Here is a 13,577-nt window from a genome sequence, read left to right as displayed (position 1 = left end):
GAAAAGGGGGCTAAAGTAGTGTGCGTAAAGTGTCGTATCAGATTAGCCTGTGCAGTCCACATAAAGTCACATAAAGTCTCTTCTTTACCATACATTCAGTTTAGGCGAAAAGTGTCGTCCCTGATGAGCCTGTGCGGACTGCACAGGTCAATCTGAGACGACACTTTACGCACATGCTTTAAAGGGGCCTTTTCACAGATTTTGGCATTTTTTAACTTATTCATTAAATGCTTTATATCGATAAATGTTAACATTGGATCGTAAAAGCTCCAGTAAAAAATCAAGAATAAAATTAAAAAAAGGAAAAGAACATTGCCCGGACCAGGTTTCGAACCAGTGACCCCTGGAGTCCTGCCAGAATACTGAAGTAAAAACGCTTTAGCCTACTGAGCTATTCCGCCGAGTACATACATGTGAAGTATTTTATACCTTATATAAGCAATCTTCGTAGTTTCACAAAATTTAACGACAAAAACAGAACTCTCCAAATTATTCAATCGTTTCGCGTTGCAACGCTTTATAATTTTTAGGTTTTAAAATCGTCAAAAGATGCATATAATGGCTATATTAGACCATGGTAAATGTTCAGTTTTACTGTTTCCTCACAAATATCATAACTAAAACGAAAATTTGCGAATCTGAAACAACTTTTTTCAATTTTGTCAATTTATCAAAGCGTGAAAAGATCCCTTTAAAACCCTTTTCACAGAGCGAGGCCAATATATAATTAAATATTTTTGCGATGTATAATCAGTGCTGCTGCTGATGATGATGATGACGACGATGACGATGATGATTATGATGTTGGTGCTGGTGGGGGTGGTGCTGGTGGTGGTCGTGCTGCTGCTGCTGCTGCTGATGATGATGATGATGATGGCGGTGGTGGTGGTGATCGTGGTGGTGATGGTGGTGATGATGATGACGATGACGCCTGCTGCTGCTACTGCTGCTGCTGATGATGATGGTGGTGCTGGTGGTGGTGGTGGTGGTGGTGCTGCTGCTGCTGATGATGATGATGGTGGTGGTGGTGGTGTTGGTGATGGTGTTGGTGATGTTGGTGATTATGATGCTACTGCTGCTGCTGATGATGATGACAACATAGAGGATATGTTTCTTTGTTTCGGGGTAAAGAAAAAAATATGAACACTTGAAATATATATATATATATATATATATATATATATATATATATATATATATATATATATATATATATATATATATATATATATATATTTATATTTATATATATATATATATATAAATATATATAGGCAATCTATTATTTTATTCTTGACGTCATGTAAAAAAACAACAGGATACGACCTTATAAACCGGTGATCCTTTATTTTGGTTGTTTTTCAGTTGTCTAAACGATTGACAATTGATATAGTGTTTCATAAGTTCACGCACCTACTACCAAAATGCATTATCAGGATATGAAATCACCTTTTGTGGAATGGAAGGTACCGGGAATATAACAGAAAGACCAACTGGTGGTGTTGACATGAACCGAACACTTTCGGTTGATCCAAATAATGCATAGATTAGGGCTTTGATTTACAGGTACTGATGCCATGGATCAACTATATGTCACGCATTATCTATACACATAATTGACAATCTGCTATTAGCGTTCAGTAGTATAGTAAGTAAATCTGCGCAATGAGTAATGCATTCGAATATTGTATTCTATGAATGAAAAAGATGCTAAAACACTAACCAGTAAACTTCTTTTTGAAAAGAAACATTCGAAATGTGTTTAAGCATACTCTCAAAACTGTCATATTTCACGTTAATAAACATACTTACACCATTATAATACCATAGTACATGTTCTGAAAGTAGCGTTTTTTTCTGTCAGAGAACAACGAGACAGATAGTTCCAACTGCGTCTTACGTGGACAAATTATATGCTTAAAGTATGAAAAGACAATAGAAGAGACAATTCCACATGCAAGTGTCTGCAAGGCTGAAACGGTGAACAGAGAGAATAATAATAGGATTAATGCATTACCATTAGTAATCGACCAATAAACACTTGCTTGAGATGCGTGTTTTATATGCATGGCTGCTAAAAAACGGGGTTAATTCGTGGTCTAATTCCTACGCGTTACGAATCCAAACGTTTATATTATGTATGCGGTTGATGTTATAAGAGTCCAACGGGAATAGCCCTTCCGCCGTCGCCCCCAGACGCCCTATTAGCTGGGTTACGTGGGATATTGCGAGATAGAGCAGATCTATGTCATTAAAGGGACCTTTTCTTAGATTTTGGCATGTATTAGTTTGTCATGAAATGCTTTATAATGATAAATGTAAACATTGGATCTAAAAAACTTCAGTAAAAAAACAAGAATAATATTGAAAAGAGAAAAAAGTAACCATCAACTGGGTTCGAACCACTGAACCCTGAAGTAAAAAAGTCAATCTCTTTGACAATTCTGCAGTACGTGCTCATACAATTAGTGGTGTATTTTATACTCTATATACGCAATCCTCGTAGTAACACAAAATATAACGACAACAACAGAACCTTCCAAATTATGCAATCGTTTCGCGTTACAACGCTTTATAATTTTCAGGTTTTTTAATCCTAAAAAGATGCATATAATGGATATTTTAGAGCATTGTATAACTGTTTCCTCACAAATATCATAAATACAACAAAAAACTGCGAATCTTAAACATTTTTATTTTATTTTGTCAATTTACTAAAACGTGAAAAGGCCCTTTAAGTGCCCAGCGTGCAGCACAAGGTCCATTGAACCTCGGTTTAACGTCTCATGCAAAAATGAGTTAATGAGTAAGGTTTGAGTGGGAGAAAACCGGGCTTTATGCATGTGCGTAAAGTGTCGTCCCAGATAAGTCTGTGCAGTCCTAACAGGCTAATCAGGGACGACACTTTCCGCCTAAATTGGATTTTTGCTAAGAAGAGACTTCATTTAAACGAAAAATGTCATAAAAGCGGAAAGTGTCGTCCCTTATTAGCCTGTGCAGAATGCACTGGCTAATCTGAGATGACACTTTACGCACATGCATTAAGCCCAGTTTTCTCAATACGCGACGCTAGGAAATCAAACCTGCAACCGCTGACTGGCACCAGTGTTTTATCCCTAGACCACAGATCAAAACGTTGGGGCCAGAACTTCGCTATGTGTTGACCGATGAACAATCTTTAACCCATTTATGCCTAGTGGACTCTCCCATCCTTCTAAAGTGGATCGATTTATTTCCAAAATAAGGGATGTCTAGTATTTTTATTTCTATATTTAAATAATTCTTACAGAAATTCCTATAAGCAAACAGCGCAGACCATCATGCGGCGTCTCATCAGGGTCTACGCTGTTTGCCAAGGCCTTTTTGTAGACGCTAGGCATAAATGGGTTAATCGAATCATATTTATTTAGTTCGAATGCACTCTGATATATTGCATAATTCACGAACGTATTAATCGATTAAAAACGTAGTTTGTGACAATGGGTGGAGTTTAAAGCGATCTTCTTGTTTAACCTCGATGGCTTTATCCTGTTTTGGTGTATGTTAAACATCGTGTATTTTTCATGTTTACAATGTTCCTTGAATTGCCGCCCGTATGGCAGTTGCCACAAAACCCTCTGTATTGACTTGACTCGACAGGGATCGAGACATGTAAATTGCCATTGCAGACAATTGCGACTTAAAGGGGCCGCCCAACAGATTTTGGCATGTGTTGAAGCTTGTCATTAAATGCTTTATAATGATAAATTAAAACATTTAAACTAAAATTCTCCAGTAAAAAACACAAGAATACAATTCAAAAAAAGGAATAAAAGTAACCCCCAACACGGCTCGAACCACTGACCCCTAGAGTCCTGGAGTAAAAAGTCTCCCGCCTAGACAACTCGACCATCCATGCGCATGCTTACGGCGGATGTATTTTGTTACCTAAATAAGCAATCCTCGTAATATCCCAAAATAAAACGACAACAACAGAACTTTCCAAATTATTCGATTGTTTCGCGTCGCACGACGCTTTATAATGTTCAGGTTTTCAAATCATCTAAAGATGCATATAATAGATATTTTAGAGCATGGTTTATGTTCAGTATTACTTTTTCCTAACAAATATCATAACTTAAACGAAAATTTTCGAATCTGAAACATTTTTATTTTAATTTTGTCAATTTATCAAAACATGGGTACTCTCGGGCAGCCAACCACCCACCGTGCAAGCCAGTCTGTCTATCAACGGCAAACGCGTTAAGTAAAATACGCATGTTTCGCAACTTTCTCGGTATAATCAATCTAATTAGCGTCAATCACCGCTCATAGCTTTAAATTAGTTTACAAACACGTGATACATGCTTTACAACTTGTCTTATTATTGAAATGAGCGTAGATGTCCAAATATAGAACGGATAATTGACAACAATGTATCGTAAACGAAGTGTCACAGGATCAATTATCGCCCCAGACTATGTCGAGACGATGTAATGTGAGTATGATGCAACTTGAAAATTAAAAGTAAGTCCCCAATAAAAAGTGCTGTTCCTTTACTTTTGTATTCATTTTAAAATACGATACCAGTTTTAACATTTGAGATAATATTGAAGTGAAGTTCAAAGCATTTTGATTGTGTTTCAAAATTGTTGAACCAATTCGCCACAAATTCGCACAATGCGCTTTTGAACACATACTTTTAAGCTAAAATCTTTTCAGACAAAAAAGTGCCAGTAAACAAAACGTCATTAACTTTAAGCATTGATGCCATTTTGAAATACTAAGTAATTGAATCGTGTTAGGCAGCCGGATGCGTTAAAGGGGCCTTTTCACAGATTTTGGCATGTATTGATGCTCGATATTAAATGCTTTATATTGATAAATTTAAACATTGGACGTACAAATTTTCAGTGAAAACAAAAAGAATACAATTAAATAAAGGAAAAAAGTAACCCTCCACTGGGCTCGAACTACTGACTCCTGGAGTCCTGGAGTAAAATGTCTCCCGCTCAGACCACTCGACCATCCGTGCTCATGATATGAGCGGATGCATTTTTTTACCTTTATAAGCAATGATCGTAGTTTCCCCAAAAATAACGACAACAAAACAACAGAACTTTCCAAATTATTCATTCGTTTCGCGTTGCAACGCTTTATAATTTTCAGGTTTTCAAATCATCAAAAGATGCATATATAGGATATTTTAGAGCATGGTAAATGTTCAGTATTATAATTCCACACAAATATCATAACTAACACGAAAATTAGCGAATCTGAAACAACTTTTTAATTTTGTCAATTTACCAAAACGTGAAAAGGCCCCTTTAACTTGTGGAATTTAGCATTTGATAAATGTACCCTTACCGCGTACACACCTTCAGAAACATTGACATACAGGAATGAACTAAACTACCTTTTTGCAAAATGTTAAATTAGTGAAAATCATTCATATTCGTATAATCCTATTTCGCACAGCCTCTTATAGCTAAACTAGAAGTCATATTAAACGACGACTTAGTTCTACTGCATTTGATTTAATATAAAAACACACGATAAGAAAATAATATTTACTAAGAATGCATCTAATTACGATACGTTTTATTAGTTTTCGTAAGACCATCGTGTCAAATATTTAAACATAAACTGTTCTATTTTCTGTACATCTAACCGATCGATAAACAATTTCTTAATTTTTTGGAACAATTCGCTGTTCGTGTTCAAAGTTTTAAATATTCAATGAACACATACAATTCATATATAACTGCTAAGCGGAAGTGAGTGGATGTGACTGTGTTATAATCGCTTGCTTTAAATTGTTTCCTGCACATGACTGTCTCCACCAGCAGGTCGTTCACTTCACTTTGAGAGGATATATTTAAGTGACAGGTGAAGCACCGTTTCCGCAGCGATTTATCGAAAGAAACTAAATCTCTAACAATCGCATCTACAATTTTACCCATTTATGCATAGTGGACTCTCTCAGCCTTCTAAATTGAATCAATTTTTTTCCAACATTAGGGATGTCTATAATATTTCTTTCTATATTTAGAATTTTTCTTACAGAAATTCCTTTCAGCAAACAGCGCAGGTCCTGATGAGACGCCGCATCATCCGGTGTCTTATCTGGGTCTACGTTGTTTACAAAGGCCTTTTTTTCACGACGCTAGGCCACGCCGGGTTTGCGGATACTTTGATAACAGATGGCACTTCGATACCAGATAACAACAAAAGCCACGCGCGAGAGTTGAGTTCGTCAGCTTTTTTGCATTTATGTTCTGTTTATTTGGTTTTCAGACACGTAACATTGTTTGGTCGATTAATGGTATAGTACTTCGTATTGCGGAGCAAGAAAGTCGTGAAAAAACAGTGGCTTATATAAAAAAAAAAATACAACTTCATCGATAATCGTCATGAATTCGAAGATCAGTACGTATTTCAACAAAATAAAAATACTTGGAAATAAATCAAGAACGTGCCAACTAATCGAAATAAAAGATCAATATGTCCTTTAATGTTACAACATGTTAAATTTTAGTTGAATAAGGTATTTGAGGAAATTCAAATGTTTTAAGAGTCGGATGCCAAATTGTCATGGACACTTCTTTTACCGATCATCTCAAAGACAATGACACTTCGATTCCAGATAACTCGACACTTCTACCAAATATAACACACTCTATTTAGTGAATCGGAAATGCAGAATTCGCTGTGGAATACTGCTATAGTAAGCAGGCAATAAATAAAAATGCATGTACTGACGTACATTAAAAACGAATTACCGAAACATGTTCTTATCCCTTTGGAATATGATAATAAAAAGGAAAGGGAAGTGTAAAGGGAAGTGCTTCCTATAAGCAGAGCGCAATATGAAGGGAGTTTTCCAATCTCTTTTAAATTTTGTTGCTACGCATTAGTATCGTCTTTATGATGCGATTATAATGAGCGCCAATGACAACGGATTTTATGAGGTGTATTGGCCGCTTTAAGACCCCTTGCTCCCCTTATTAAAAGTCCTGCAATAAGTTCAATTGAACTCAGTCGTGTTGATCCACATGTCAGATCCGTTGTATTTTCAATTCTCTTAATCTCAATTTACCACTTAAAAACAAGTTTATTATTTAGACAATCATTTTCGGTCGTCACTTGAAATATATTACTTCAGAAATAAGCATTTGAATCTTATTTAAAATATGCACTTATAATATTAATTATATTAATTAATAGTAATAAGATTTTTGAAAACGAACAACGCCATTGGTTATATTTTACATGTGTATGTAATTATGTTATGCATAGATTCCCAATGTGTCAATGACTTGACAATGCAAATTGATTCGTTCTTCAAAATGTTTGGTAAGAATAGCCATAATATACATGTACATAAATGCATTTCAGATAGAAGATACAACTCGGTTATTAGAGTGCCTAATTTGTTGAAAGTCTCTGTTATCCGAAGTGCCCTATATCGGGAATCAAAGTATCCGCAACTTCATGAATACCACCTATTAAAACATGCTCTATCTTCGTTAATAATTCATTGAATACTATCAAAATTTCAATATTTGAAGCACAGTGGTTACTCTACATGCTGGAATATCACACAATTTCTTTCAATATTTCTAAGTAGTTTTATTTTGTTGAAATGTTCACTGTTCATCCAGTTTATGCTGTTTTCCGACCTAATTTTCTATTTTTGGGGGAAAAATCTACCATTGTTCCGTGATGTTTTTCTTTCCAATAGAAGAGGATACACCATTTATAAACTCGACCATGCGCCTTGTCAAAAAAACTTTTCTTTATGATATAACTCAAAAAAACTGATGAACTTACCTCTCGCGCGTGGCTTTTGTTGTTATCTGGTATCGAAGTGCCATCTGTTATCAAAGTATCCGCATACCCAGCGTGTAGGCATAAATGGGTTAAACTTCGTCCATACTCTGTAAGTCTATTAATTTAATTATGCGGGAGTGCATAGGACACTTTGGGCTGAACACACTTCGGAGCATCTCATTATTAGTCACAGGCAAGGAAAGATGCCATCAATTTTAAAATACACTGCCGTACGCTCGCACTCTCACACTTCTATACAGATACCTTTTTGCACTAAATACAGTCAATTTAGAACGATTTTCTGCACAGTTTCAAATTTTCAGATATATTTGGATTGGAGATTTTAGTCGCATGATAGGGTGCATTGTGATTTTTTTAGTTTTGACACTGACCTACGGCGTGGTAAGTTCATTGCACTTTGCACTTGACCTTGCCCCACTGCTCGGATTATGTCTTGCCCGAGGAAAATAAAATTTGCTGACTTACCAAATCAATATTGGTGTTGGCAGTCATCCGCGGTGGGGTCGCACACAACAAGGAATAGTGCTGTAATCAAATGTTCATGAAAGGGGTATTTTCCAATAATTGCAATCTGTTCGTTCAGGCGTCGCCTAAATACAACCGCTCCATACATAGACTTAAAGTAACATTACAACTCAAAATCAACGAAAATTTCGTTCAATTTTTCGTAAAATAAACTTAACCAACTAAAAATCAGTGTTCCTTATGGCAATTGCCGAAATTTCAACGCCATATGTGGTCTGGTAAAATAGATGTTTGTAGATACAAAATGCTCGTTTTTATTATTGTTTTGCATATTTAATTCCATTTTAATTCGCAACGATATCTATTCATACGACACATGAACACTAACATGGTGTTCGTGTGTCGTATGAATAGATATATTCGCGGGAAATTAAAATGGAATTAATTGTGTCACAAATAAATAAAAACGAGCAATTTGTATCAACAAACATCTATGTAATCGTACCACATCTAGCGTTGAAATTTTGGCTATTGCTATAAGGAACACTGATTGTTCAGGTGTTAACTTTATTTTACGAAATACTTTACGAAATTTTCGTTGATTTTGAGCGTTATAGAGACTTTAAATCATATCTGCTTGTTTACTTCGCTTGATTCGTAATTACCTGGTAATACTACTATTACTATAAATTCTTCTATTACAAATTCTCCGCCTCCTCCTCCTCCTATAACAGTAGTAGTAGTAGTAGTAGTAGTAGTAGTAGTAATAGTAGTAGTAGTAGTAGTAGTAGTAGTAGTAGTAGTAGTAGTAGTAGTAGTAGTAGTAGTAGTAGTAGTAGTAGTAGTAGTAGTAGTAGTAGTAGTAGTAGTAGTAGTAGTAGTAGTAGTAGTAGTAGTAGTTGTAGTAGTAGTAGTAGTAGTAGTAGTAGTAGCAGAAGTATTAGAAGAAGTAGTAAGAGTAGTAGTAGTAGTAGTAGTAGTAGTAGTAGTAGTAGTAGTAGTAGTAGTAGTAGTAGTAGTAGTAGTAGTAGTAGTAGTAGTAGTAGTAGTAGAAGTAGTAGTAATAGTAGTAGTAGTAGTAGTTGTTGTAGTAGTAGTAGTTGTTGTAGTAGTAGTAGTTGTTGTAGTAGTAGTAGTAGTAGTAGTAGAAGTAGTAGTAATAGTAGTAGTTGTTGTTGTAGTAGTAGTAGTTGTTGTTGTAGTAGTAGTAGTAGTAGTAGTAGTAGTAGTAGTAGTAGTAGTAGTAGTAGTAGTAGTATTAGTAGTAGTAGTAGTAGTAACAGTGTAAGAAAAAGTAGTTGTAGGGGTAGTTGTTGTAGAAGTGATAGGAGTTGTAATAGTGCTTGTGGCTGTTGTTATTGTTGTTGAATTGTTTGTTGTTTTCTAGTTCGGTTAGATGAGTATTTCAAAACATTTCGGAATAGTTTCAATTTTTAAGAAAGTTTTGGACTGTAAGACTGAACCTATTATTCGTGTTATTTTATCGTAGTTATTTGTAGGTGCGATACTGACCAGCGGCGTAGAAAGTTCATTGCACCTGAACTTGACCTTGCCCCTCATTTAGCCCCAGTAAAATGCTAATGTCCAATACTTGTGCTAGCAGTGATCCGTGGTTGGGACGGGTAACAAAGAAATGTTACGTGATCACATGTTAGTACAAAGGTCACTATCCAATAGTTGCAAACCGTTCGTCCAAGTGTCAAGGTGCCTGTACCACGTGACTTTTTCGGCTATGTGTTGGACAATCGGATGTCAACAAACCATCGCTTCAGGTAACGTTTTTGATAATTTCTTCATTAATTCAAAACCATTTTCAAAAAAACAAAGACGAGAGCCCGGTCATTGTCAAAATACACAACTGTGCTAAGTTTGCGCAAAATTAATTTAGTATTTTTTTACATTAAATGCAACCGCGCGTTTGAAAAGACACGAATTGAAATGCTATGTGTGGTATATTTTTTATTCAATTAACATAAACGTTCATTATAATATTGTCGAAGGTTTAAAAGGGCGGACATGGTAATTCTTCATAGAGAAATTACATACATTGTATGTTTGCACAAATACTTCTGATTCGGAGTGTGTGCTTAAAAATGCAATGTACCTTGAGTGTGGTCTCAATAAACCCACTAAACTTACATGACAACACGTAGTTGATGGCTGGTTGTTCGCATGGCTTAATTCGTCCTTCAATGACATTTTTGCAAAATCAAGTTGTTGTTCTTGTTGCAGAAGACTGAAGTAGCAGTAATATAATTAAAATGATATTTATTTTGACAGGGTTTGCACCATCTTGTTAAGTTGTACATAACGGTTTTTCCAATTATGTTTATGATCAGCATGCATAAAAAGCTGGCTGTTAAAGGGGCCTTTTCACTGATTTTGGCGTGTTTTGAAGTTTTTTCATTAAATGCTTTATATTGATAAATGTTAACATTGGATCTTAAAGGGATCTTTTCACGCTTTGGTAAATTGACAAAATTGAAAAAAGTTGTTTCAGATTCGCAAATTTTCGTTTTAGTTATGATATTTGTGAGGAAACAGTAATACTGAACATTTACCATGGTCTAATATAGCCATTATATGCATCTTTTGACGATTTTAAAACCTAAAAATTATAAAGCGTTGCAACGCGAAACGATTGAATAATTTGGAGAGTTCTGTTTTTGTCGTTAAATTTTGTGAAACTACGAAGATTGCTTGTATAAGGTATAAAATACATCAAGTATGTGTACTCGGCGGAATAGCTCAGTAGGCTAAAGAGTTTTTACTTCAGGACTCTGGCAGGACTCCAGGGGTCACTGGTTCGAAACCTGCTCCGGGCAATGTTCTTTTCCTTTTTTTAATTTTATTCTTGATTTTTTACTGGAGCTTTTACGATCCAATGTTTACATTTATCAATATAAAGCATTTGATGAATAAGTTAAAAAATGCCAAAATCTGTGAAAAGGCCCCTTTAAAAGCTCCAGTAAAAAATCAAGAATAAAATTTAAAAAAAAAGAAAAAAAGTATAACTCAGCAGGGCTCGAACCACTGACCCCTGGAGTAAAAAGTATACCACCTAGACCACTCGGCCATCCTTCCAGATACAATGTCAAATGTATTTTATACTCTATATAAGTAATCCTCGAAGTTTCACAGAATATAGCGACAACAACAGAACTCTCCAAATTTTTAATTCGTTTCGCGTTGCAACGCTTCATAATTTTCAGGTTTTTAAATCGTTAAAAGATGCATAAAATGGCTATTTCAGAACATGGTAAATGTTCAGTATTACTGTTTCCTCACAAATATCGTAATTAAAATGAAAATTTGCGAATCTGAGACAACTGTTTTTCAATTTTGTCAATTCACCCAAACGTGAAAAGGCTCCTTTAAAGGGGCCCTTTCACAGATTTTTGCATATTTTGAAGTTTGTCATTAAATGCTTTATATTGATAAATGTAAACATTGGATCTTAAAAGCTCTAGTAAAAAATCAAGAATAAAATTAAAACAAGGAAAAAAAGTAGCCGGTACCAGGGCTCGAACCAGTGACCCCCGGAGTCCTGGAGTTAGTCTGAAGTAAAATCGCATTAGCCCTCTCGGCTATTCCGCCGAGTATACACAGAAGAAGTATTTTATACAATATATAAGCAATCTTCATAGTTTCGTAAATTTATACGACAACAACAGAACTCTCCAAATTATTCAATCGTTTCGCGTTGCAACGCTTTATAATTTTTAGGTTTTCAAATCGTCAAAAGATACATATAATGGCTATATTAGACCATGGTAAATGTTCAGTAATACTGTTTCCTCACAAATATCATAACTAAAACGAAAATTTGCGAATCTGAAACAACTTTTTTCAATTTTGTTAATTTACCAAACCGTGAAAAGATCCCTTTAATGACGACAAATACTAGAACGATATTGATTGGTTTTTATGTTTTTCATTATAGTGATCATGATAACAACGCGATGCGTCAAGAATTAAGATCAATTACAACACCGAATCTTTTTTCTGTCGCACGTGAACAGTAATTAATGCAGAGATCCTTGAAACGGCAACCAGTAGTAATCCGTAATTTCGCATTAGAGTAATTAATTATCATTTTGTTTACACAGGTAAATATAAGCTTCATCTTATTTAACATTCACGCCCGATTTAAATGGTCGTGCAATTTGCAAAAAATGCAAAACGCCTCCACAATAGCTATGATCACTTAAGCTCGTCATAGTTATACGTGCCCTTTGCATCAATCACGTTTGCCTATATGTCATGACGATCGTTTATCTTTAAAATTTATTCGCTCTCGCCGATTAGGTATTTAATACGACAGACCATGGGACACGTCCATATTTAAGTGAACCTTTAAAGTGGCCTTTTCATGTTTTGGTAAATTGACAAAATTAAAAAAAGTTGTTTCAGATTCGCAAATTTTCGTTTTAGTTATGATATTTTTGAGGAAATAGTAATACGGAACATTTACCATGCTCTTAAATATCTAGTATATGCATCTTTTGACGATTTCAAAACCTGAAAATTATAAAGCGTTGCAAGGCGAAACGAGTGAATAATTTTGAAAGTTCTGTTGTTGTCGTTATATTTTGGGAAACTACGAGGATTGCTTTTATAAAGTATAAATATATCAGTCATTTTATGAGCACGGATGGCCGAGTGGTCTTAGTGGTAGACTTTTACTCCATGACTCCAGTGGTCAGTGGTTCAAGCCCTGTTGAGGTTACTTTTTTATTTTTTGAATTTTATTCTTGATTTTTTACTGGAGCTTTATAGATCCGATGTTTACATTTATCAATATAAAGCATTTATGGACAAACTTCAAAACATGCCAAAATCTGTGAAAAGTCCCCTTTAATACGACCGACCATGGGAAACGTCCATATTTAAGTGTACCTTTAATTATTTTCACTTAAGTTCCTTATTTTAATTATTATATTTTTTAAATGCATAAATATGACAATTCTAAAAAATATATATTTAAATTTGACTTTAGTGGAAGTTTCAAATAAAATAATCTATCTGATAGTCAAAGTCTCCAGTTGTTGTTTTTTATAAGAAAAGTTTAAAAATTGGAATTATCATTCGCAATATGGCCTAGTTCGAAAAGATTTTATGTAAACTCCAATTAATACATGCAATAAACATTGACGGAATAGTTCATAGTGAAGAAAGTAATGGAGTTTAAGCATGTTGTATGTTTGAAGTTCGCCACGAAGCTCTATATAAACCCGGTATCATGAAATTTTAGATATAGAGCATCAAATAGTTTGTGT

The sequence above is a fragment of the Dreissena polymorpha genome, chromosome 10 (genome assembly GCF_020536995.1).
Source record: "Dreissena polymorpha isolate Duluth1 chromosome 10, UMN_Dpol_1.0, whole genome shotgun sequence".
NCBI classification, from domain to species: domain Eukaryota; kingdom Metazoa; phylum Mollusca; class Bivalvia; order Myida; family Dreissenidae; genus Dreissena; species Dreissena polymorpha.
Note: the sequence above shows the minus strand (reverse complement) of the source record.